The sequence below is a fragment of the Equus caballus genome, unplaced genomic scaffold (genome assembly GCF_041296265.1).
Source record: "Equus caballus isolate H_3958 breed thoroughbred unplaced genomic scaffold, TB-T2T unassigned-0002506, whole genome shotgun sequence".
NCBI lineage: Eukaryota > Metazoa > Chordata > Mammalia > Perissodactyla > Equidae > Equus > Equus caballus.
In genome coordinates, this window is record NW_027222334.1 from 36,725 (window position 1) to 45,829 (window position 9,105).

A 9,105-nucleotide genomic window follows, 5' to 3' on the forward strand; every position below is an offset into this window, starting at 1 on the left:
ATGGGCCACAGAGGCTAGCTCAGGTGGCAATCGTTAAGCAAAAGAAACACACAAGGGCGTGGAGACCCGGGTAAAAAGCAGCACGGAGAAATCCACCCTCTGAAACTGAGGAACATGGGCAACAGACCCTAGCTCAGGTTGCAACCTTTAAGCAGAAAAGAAAGACACAAGGGCGTGGAGACCCGGGTAAAAAGCAGCACGGAGAAATCCACCCTCTGAAACTGACGAACATGGGCAACAGAGGCTAGCTCAGGTGGCAATCGTTAAGCAAAAGAAACACACAGGGGCGTGGAGACCTGGGCAAAAAGCAGCACTGAGAAATCTACCCTCTGAAACTGACGAAGATGGGCCACAGAGGCTAGCTCAGGTGGCAATCGTTAAGCAAAAGAAACACACAAGGGCGTGGAGACCTGGGGAAAAAGCAACACTGAGAAATCCACCCTCTCAAACTGACGAACATGGGCAACACGGGCTAGCTCAGGTGGCAATTTTTAAGGAAAAATAAAAGGAAGTGCGTGGAGACCTGGGGAAAAAGCAACACGGAGAAATCCACCCTCAGAAACTGAGAAAGAAGCGCAACAAAGGCTAGCTCAGGTGGCAATCGTTAAGCAAAAGAAACACACAAGGGCGTGGAGACCTGGGGAAAAAGCAGCACTGAGAAATGTACCCTCTGAAACTGACGACGATGGGCAACAGAGGCTAGCTCAGGTGGCAATCTTTAAGCAAAAGGGAAACACAAGGGCGTGGAGACCTGGGGAAAAAGCAACACTGAGAATTCTACCCTCTGAAACTGCCGAAGATGGGCAACAGATGCTAGCTTTGGTTCAATATTTGAGCAAAAAAAAAGAAAAAAAAACACACACACACACACACACACAAGGGCGTGCAGAACTTGGGAAAGAGCAAGACTGAGAAATCTACCCTCTGAAACTGACAAAGATGGGCAACAGAGACTAGCTCAGGTGGCAATCGTTAAGCAAAAGAAACACACAAGGGCGTGGAGACCTGGGGAAAAAGCAGCACGGAGAAATCCACACTCTGAAACTGACGAAGATGGGCCACAGAGGCTACCTCAGGTGGCAATCATTAAGCAAAAATATAAAATAAAATAAAAAAACTACAATGGCGAGGAGACCCGGTGAAAAAGCAACCCTGAAAAAAGGTACCCGCTGAAACGGAGGAAGCAGGGCAACAGAGCCTAGCTCAGGTGACAATATTTAAGCCAAAAAGAAAGAAAGAAAGAAAGAAAGGTAGGAAGAAAGAAAAGAGCAAGGGAGTGGAGACCTTGGGAAAGAGCGATACTGAAAAATCTAGCCTCTGACTGACAAAGACTGGCAACACACGTTAGCTCAAGTGCCAATCTTGCAAAGAAAACACACACACTCACACACACACACACTGAGGGACTTGGAGACCTGGGGAAAAAGCAACACTGAGAAATCCACCCTCTGAAGCTGACGAAAATGGGCCACAGAGGCTAGCTCAGGTGGCAATCGTTAAGCAAAAGAAACACACAAGGGCGTGGAGACCTGGGGAAAAAGCAACACGGAGAAATCCACCCTCTGAAACTGACGAAGAAGGGCAACAGATGCTAGCTTAGGTTCAATATTTGAGCAAAAAAAAAAAAAAAAAAAAAAAACCCACACACAAGGGCGTGCAGAACTTGGGAAAGAGCAAGACTGAGAAATCTACCCTCTGAAACTGACAAAGATGGGCCACAGAGGCTAGCTCAGGTGGCAATCGTTAAGCAAAAGAAACACACAAGGGCGTGGAGACCTGGGGAAAAAGCAGCACTGAGAAATGTACCCTCTGAAACTGACGACGATGGGCAACAGAGGCTAGCTCAGGTGGCAATCGTTAAGCAAAAGGAAAACACAAGGGCGTGGAGACCTGGGGAAAAAGCAACACTGAGAAATCCACCCTCTGAAGCTGACGAAAATGGGCAACAGAGGCTACCTCAGGTGGCAATCATTAAGCAAAAAAATAAAATAAAATACAAAACTACAATGGCGAGGAGACCCGGTGAAAAAGCAACCCTGAAAAAAGGTACCCTCTGAAACGGAGGAAGCAGGGCAACAGAGCCTCGCTCAGGTGACAATATTTAAGCCAAAAGAAAGAAAGAAAGAAAGAAAGAAAGAAAGAAAGAAAGAAAGAAAGAAAGAAAGAAAGAAAGAAAGAAAAGAGCAAGGGAGTGGAGACCTTGGGAAAGAGCAATACTGAAAAATCTAGCCTCTGACTGACAAAGACTGGCAACACACGTTAGCTCAAGTGCCAATCTTGCAAAGAAAACACACACACTCACACACACACACACTGAGGGACGTGGAGATCTGGGGAAAAAGCAACACTGAGAAATCCACCCTCTGAAGCTGACGAAAATGGGCCACAGAGGCTAGCTCAGGTGGCAATCGTTAAGCAAAAGAAACACACAAGGGCGTGGAGACCCGGGTAAAAAGCAGCACGGAGAAATCCACCCTCTGAAACTGAGGAACATGGGCAACAGACCCTAGCTCAGGTTGCAACCTTTAAGCAGAAAAGAAAGACACAAGGGCGTGGAGACCCGGGTAAAAAGCAGCACGGAGAAATCCACCCTCTGAAACTGACGAACATGGGCAACAGAGGCTAGCTCAGGTGGCAATCGTTAAGCAAAAGAAACACACAGGGGCGTGGAGACCTGGGCAAAAAGCAGCACTGAGAAATCTACCCTCTGAAACTGACGAAGATGGGCCACAGAGGCTAGCTCAGGTGGCAATCGTTAAGCAAAAGAAACACACAAGGGCGTGGAGACCTGGGGAAAAAGCAACACTGAGAAATCCACCCTCTCAAACTGACGAACATGGGCAACACGGGCTAGCTCAGGTGGCAATTTTTAAGGAAAAATAAAAGGAAGTGCGTGGAGACCTGGGGAAAAAGCAACACGGAGAAATCCACCCTCAGAAACTGAGAAAGAAGCGCAACAAAGGCTAGCTCAGGTGGCAATCGTTAAGCAAAAGAAACACACAAGGGCGTGGAGACCTGGGGAAAAAGCAGCACTGAGAAATGTACCCTCTGAAACTGACGACGATGGGCAACAGAGGCTAGCTCAGGTGGCAATCTTTAAGCAAAAGGGAAACACAAGGGCGTGGAGACCTGGGGAAAAAGCAACACTGAGAATTCTACCCTCTGAAACTGCCGAAGATGGGCAACAGATGCTAGCTTTGGTTCAATATTTGAGCAAAAAAAAAAAAAAAAAAACACACACACACACACACACACAAGGGCGTGCAGAACTTGGGAAAGAGCAAGACTGAGAAATCTACCCTCTGAAACTGACAAAGATGGGCAACAGAGACTAGCTCAGGTGGCAATCGTTAAGCAAAAGAAACACACAAGGGCGTGGAGACCTGGGGAAAAAGCAGCACGGAGAAATCCACACTCTGAAACTGACGAAGATGGGCCACAGAGGCTACCTCAGGTGGCAATCATTAAGCAAAAATATAAAATAAAATAAAAAAACTACAATGGCGAGGAGACCCGGTGAAAAAGCAACCCTGAAAAAAGGTACCCGCTGAAACGGAGGAAGCAGGGCAACAGAGCCTAGCTCAGGTGACAATATTTAAGCCAAAAAGAAAGAAAGAAAGAAAGAAAGGTAGGAAGAAAGAAAAGAGCAAGGGAGTGGAGACCTTGGGAAAGAGCGATACTGAAAAATCTAGCCTCTGACTGACAAAGACTGGCAACACACGTTAGCTCAAGTGCCAATCTTGCAAAGAAAACACACACACTCACACACACACACACTGAGGGACTTGGAGACCTGGGGAAAAAGCAACACTGAGAAATCCACCCTCTGAAGCTGACGAAAATGGGCCACAGAGGCTAGCTCAGGTGGCAATCGTTAAGCAAAAGAAACACACAAGGGCGTGGAGACCTGGGGAAAAAGCAACACGGAGAAATCCACCCTCTGAAACTGACGAAGAAGGGCAACAGATGCTAGCTTAGGTTCAATATTTGAGCAAAAAAAAAAAAAAAAAAAAAAAACCCACACACAAGGGCGTGCAGAACTTGGGAAAGAGCAAGACTGAGAAATCTACCCTCTGAAACTGACAAAGATGGGCCACAGAGGCTAGCTCAGGTGGCAATCGTTAAGCAAAAGAAACACACAAGGGCGTGGAGACCTGGGGAAAAAGCAGCACTGAGAAATGTACCCTCTGAAACTGACGACGATGGGCAACAGAGGCTAGCTCAGGTGGCAATCGTTAAGCAAAAGGAAAACACAAGGGCGTGGAGACCTGGGGAAAAAGCAACACTGAGAAATCCACCCTCTGAAGCTGACGAAAATGGGCAACAGAGGCTACCTCAGGTGGCAATCATTAAGCAAAAAAATAAAATAAAATACAAAACTACAATGGCGAGGAGACCCGGTGAAAAAGCAACCCTGAAAAAAGGTACCCTCTGAAACGGAGGAAGCAGGGCAACAGAGCCTCGCTCAGGTGACAATCTTTAAGCCAAAAAAAAAAAAAGAAAAGAAAAGAGCAAGGGAGTGGAGACCTTGGGAAAGAGCGATACTGAAAAATCTAGCCTCTGAAACTGACAAAGATTGGCAACACACGTTAGCTCAAGTGCCAATCTTGCAAAGAAAACACACACACTCACACACACACACACTGAGGGACTTGGAGACCTGGGGAAAAAGCAACACTGAGAAACCTACCCTCTCAAACTGACGAAGATGGGCAACAGATGCTAGCTTAGGTTCAATATTTGAGCAAAAAAAACACACACACACACACACAAGGGCGTGCAGAACTTGGGAAAGAGCAAGACTGAGAAATCTACCCTCTGAAACTGACAAAGATGGGAAACAGAGGCTTAGCTCAGGTGGCAATCTTTAAGCAGAAAAAAAAACAACAACAACAAAAAAAAACCCTCAATGGAGTGGAGACCCGGGGGAAATCAACACTGAAAAATACAAATACAATGGAAGGCCAATAGACAGAGCAGGCACTTTCACCTGGGGAGGAGGAGGTACGCATGGATGACCAATGAGCGCATGAAAAGATGTGAGCTGTTCCCTGGAAAAGCAAGTGAGAAAATTAGAGGGAGACATTGTGGGGACACATGGGTGAGACTGGCTTCTTCCAAATACAGGAACAGGATCAAACTGCTAGTGAGGTCGCGGAGAAGCCAAGTCAGTCACTCACGCCTCACTGGTGGTGAAGGGAAACGGTATGGCCTCTGTGAAAAATGGCGTGGCGGGTTCCAAAACTCACACGCCGCGGAAACAACCACCGAAAGCGGCAACCTACATAAGCCCTTGGTGTATCTTGCCTCCTAAGAGCGTCTGTATGTAGCTGGAGCCTTGGGTCGTTAAGGCTTCCACAGTGATCTGTGGTGGTGGTGGTGGGGGCCTTGGGCCTTGGGGGTCTCCGCTGGACCTCCAGGAAGTCAGCTTTTGTGGAGTCCCGTGAGTCCTTCCAGGGAGGGAGGCATCCAACCCGAGGGTGGTCTGGAGGGCCCCACTCCCGCCACTCCCGGGGGCTGGGGCGGGGGGCGGGGTGGGGGCTGCGGCCACGTTCCTGTTCATTCACACAGAATCCGGGGCATGAATGTTCTTAGCAGCTCTGTTCCACACAGACCCACACTGGAAACCACACAGACGTCCTGCAAGTCCCATCCCTTGCTCATGTCGCCGGGGCTCCGGAGGAGGGCCACTCTGTAAAAGCGGCCGCCAGATGGCGCCCAACAACCGGCGCGGAGGGGTCAGCGGGAGGGAACCGGCCAGCGAGAGTGCACAGCCTGAGCCCACCGCCGGGTCAGGTCTCTCTCTGTCTACCTCTGTCTCTGTCTCTCTGTCTCTCTGTCTCTGACTCTGTCTCTCTCTCTCTTTCTCTCTGGGCCCGCTTGGGGCGGCCGGGAGGTCACCACGCGAGGCCCCAGGGTGTCCACCTCGGAGCTCCCAGGCAGCACAGGGCAACCCTGGGCGCAGAAGGAGGTCTTGGAAAATCGGCGGGGAGGGGGGTGGGGTGGGTGGGCTTGCCAGGAAGGGGACAGACTCCCCACGTGACTCCTGGGCCGGGCCGGGGCTGCCGGCTGGCTGACGCGGACAGAGGGTGGAAAAGTCCCCGGAGATGCCACGGGGCAGGCCGGGGCTGCCGGCCCCCGATTCCCGGAGCGGCCCGAGCACTTCCCGGGTCCCGGGAGGACTTAGAAAATCAGGGCGGGGTGGGGGGTGGGGGTCGCTGTCAAACCGAAACCATGCACGTCATCAGAGAAGGACCGTGACGACGGAGGAATTGTCCGCAGTCTGTCAGGAATTGTGTGCAGCCTGTCACTTCCGGCCCAGAGGGTCTTTCTAAGGCAGACGGACAGACGGAGCCCACAAGTCGTAGAGGAAAGGACCGAGCCGCTTGGCCGCTGAAAAGTTTACAAGACAAAACGGGTCTCCCTCCGCACGGGGCCACAGCAAAGCCCAAAGACGACACACGGGGGGAGCATGGGTGCAGATTCACGTGTGGTGATAAGAATATGGATTTCAGCAGGGCTTCCCGTCCTCATCAACAAGCAGAAGCACCCAAATGGTGCGGGTTGGGGGCAGAGACCTCACAGCCATTCCCTCCACAAATCGAGTTCCCCGGGACATCCTCACAGCGCCGTGCTGTGAGTGTGTGTGGGTGTTTAAAATGGGGTAAATGTGGACGTGGAACTGCTCCGTGAAACCAAAATAACAACAGTCGTAGATCTTCTTTGGTCATTTAGAAAATTCTTCCCCCTCCCCCCCCCAGCGGTGCACGTATTTCCCTTCCAAATAAGAAGAACGGGAAAGGAGATGTTAAAGGCAAGCAGAGAGAGGAAAACTGTTGCAAAACAAAAGCTGAGCTCCCGTCCGAGGGAGGCCTCCTCCGTTAGAGGCCTAGGAAATCATTCTGACAAAATGGAGGATCTCTGTCTTTGGTGTCGATTCCCTCAGAGGTCAAGAGAAACCTTTTCCAATGTCTTTATCAGGAGGAGACTAGAAGTTAGAGAAAAGTATCCTTTCGAGAGCGAGAAAAACCAATTCTGATTTTGCATCAGCTTCCCTCCGATCTTGAAACTCATTGACTTGATTCCATTCTGTCGATGGAAATAATCCGGAACCAATCTATCCGTGAAAATCGGGGTGAGTTTATTCTGACCTAAGATGTAAGGACTGTGGCCCGGGGCCTTTCTTCCTGAAGGAAGAAAGGGCGCCCGGGAAGTGGGGTGTACAGAGTGCTTCTAGACCCCCAGAGAGGACGTTTCACATAGGATCGAAAGGTCCCTTGGACGATAGTCGCGACACTGCTCTGTCAGCACAGCGATCGACAGACACTGCTGGGTGGCAGGTCTGTTGTCTGGGCCTGGGTGGTCACAGGTGAGCCGGATGGTCAAAGGTGAGCGCAACCATCCGTTCCTAGCCTAAGGAAAGATGCCTCTCCTTAAGGAAAGGCCCGAGCACGGGGAAGCTGCTCCTTTCCCTTAAGGGCATTGGTTCTTGCCGTAGGAAATGTTTAAAGCAGATCTACGATGCGATGCGTGCTCGACGGCCACGTCAGGCCCTTTTGGAAAAACACTGTCAGGCCGAATTAGGCCGACACCCAATGGCTTCCTCATAGACTCCAATAGATCCTATCGCTCGCCATTTCTATCTGTCCACTCGTTCCAATTTTAGGCCACTTGACCACGAACAGACCTTTTTCTCAGATTTTTTTCCCCGTGATCACCTTTTCACAGACAAAACGATCTTTACTTTTTAGGCCCTCTTGCCTGAAGGCAGCCATCTCACTTTCCTTGAACACAAAGATGTTTCCCATATTCACTTTTAGTGGCTTTTTGTTTTGTTTTGTGTTGTTTTGTTTTGAGGACGATGAGCCCTGAGCTAACTGCTGCCAATCCTCCTCTTTTTGCCGAGGAAGGCTGGCCCTGAGCTAACCTCCGTGCCCATCTTCCTCTACTTCATATGTGGGACGCCTACCACCACGTGGCTCGCCCAGCGGTGCCACGTCCACCCCCGGGATCCGAACCGGCGAACCCCGGGCCGGCGAAGTGGAACAGGCACACTTAACCAGCGTGCCACTGGGCCGGCCTAGTGGCTTTCATCGCATTCGTTAAGTAGAATTTTTAACCCTCACGAACCTTAATTTTGGTGAAAACTAAGAAGTCAGCAATTAGGAACTGTCCTTCCCATGAGCAGTCTGTCGCTTGGCCAATTTCTAAACACTTGGCCACTTTTAGAAACATGGGATTTCATAGGTTTATCTCTTCCTTCGCTTTATTTGATTTCATCTCACTTTAGTTTTTGGGTGAGGAAGATCGGCCCTCACAGAGCTGACGCCTGTTGCCAATCTTCCTCTTCTTTCTGCTTGAGGGAGAGCGGGCCCGAGGTAACACCTGCGCCCCACTTCCTTGATCTTGCGGACGGGATGCCACCACAGCCCGGTGTGAGGAGCGGTGGAGGTCCACGCCCGGGATCTGAACCCGAGGACCCCAGGCTGCCGAAGCTGAGTGCAGGAGCTTAACCACTATGCCGCCGTGCCGCCGTCCCCTGTCAAAGCTTTTAATAAAGCACGAGACGTGTTCCTCGATAGACCCAAACGTCTTTTCGTTTCCGTATCCTCACAAACCCAAAGTAGATAAACTTCTATTTAGCCACTCACGTCTCAGGTTCTATCTTACTCGGAAATGATCTACATCGTCAAGGAAATTGTTTTTGTCTTAAGTTTGGCACCCGAGCTAACGACTGTTGCCAATCTTCCGTTTTTGTTTTTTCCCCCCCCCCGATTTTTCTCCCCAAATCCCCCCCATGACATAGTTGTCTATCTTAGTTGAGGGCCGTTCTAGTGGTGGCATGTGGGACGCCGCCTCCACACGGCCCGACGAGCGGTGCCGTGTCCGTGCCCGGGATCTGAACGGGCAAAACCCTGGGCCGCCGAAGGGGAGCGTGGGAACTTAACCACTCGGCCACGGGGCTGCCCCCGTCCGTGGACTTTTTTATCACCTGATTTCACCTCGCAAAACTTCAAAGCTTCAAGTTATCAGAGAGGTTTGGGAAGTTGTTTCTATTTATTTAATTAATTTATTTTTCGAGGAAGACGAGCCCCGAGCTGACAC

At 50.3% G+C, this 9,105-nt stretch overlaps 1 long non-coding RNA gene across 1 annotated transcript; it reads left to right on the forward strand.

The window, feature by feature from the left end:
- The first annotated feature begins 6,031 nt into the window (after positions 1–6,031).
- LOC138922760 (uncharacterized) lies at positions 6,032–8,620 on the forward strand. Its single transcript, XR_011435882.1, has 2 exons — positions 6,032–7,135; positions 7,911–8,620. It is a non-coding gene; the product is annotated as an uncharacterized lncRNA (long non-coding RNA).
- Positions 8,621–9,105: the final 485 nt, after the last annotated feature.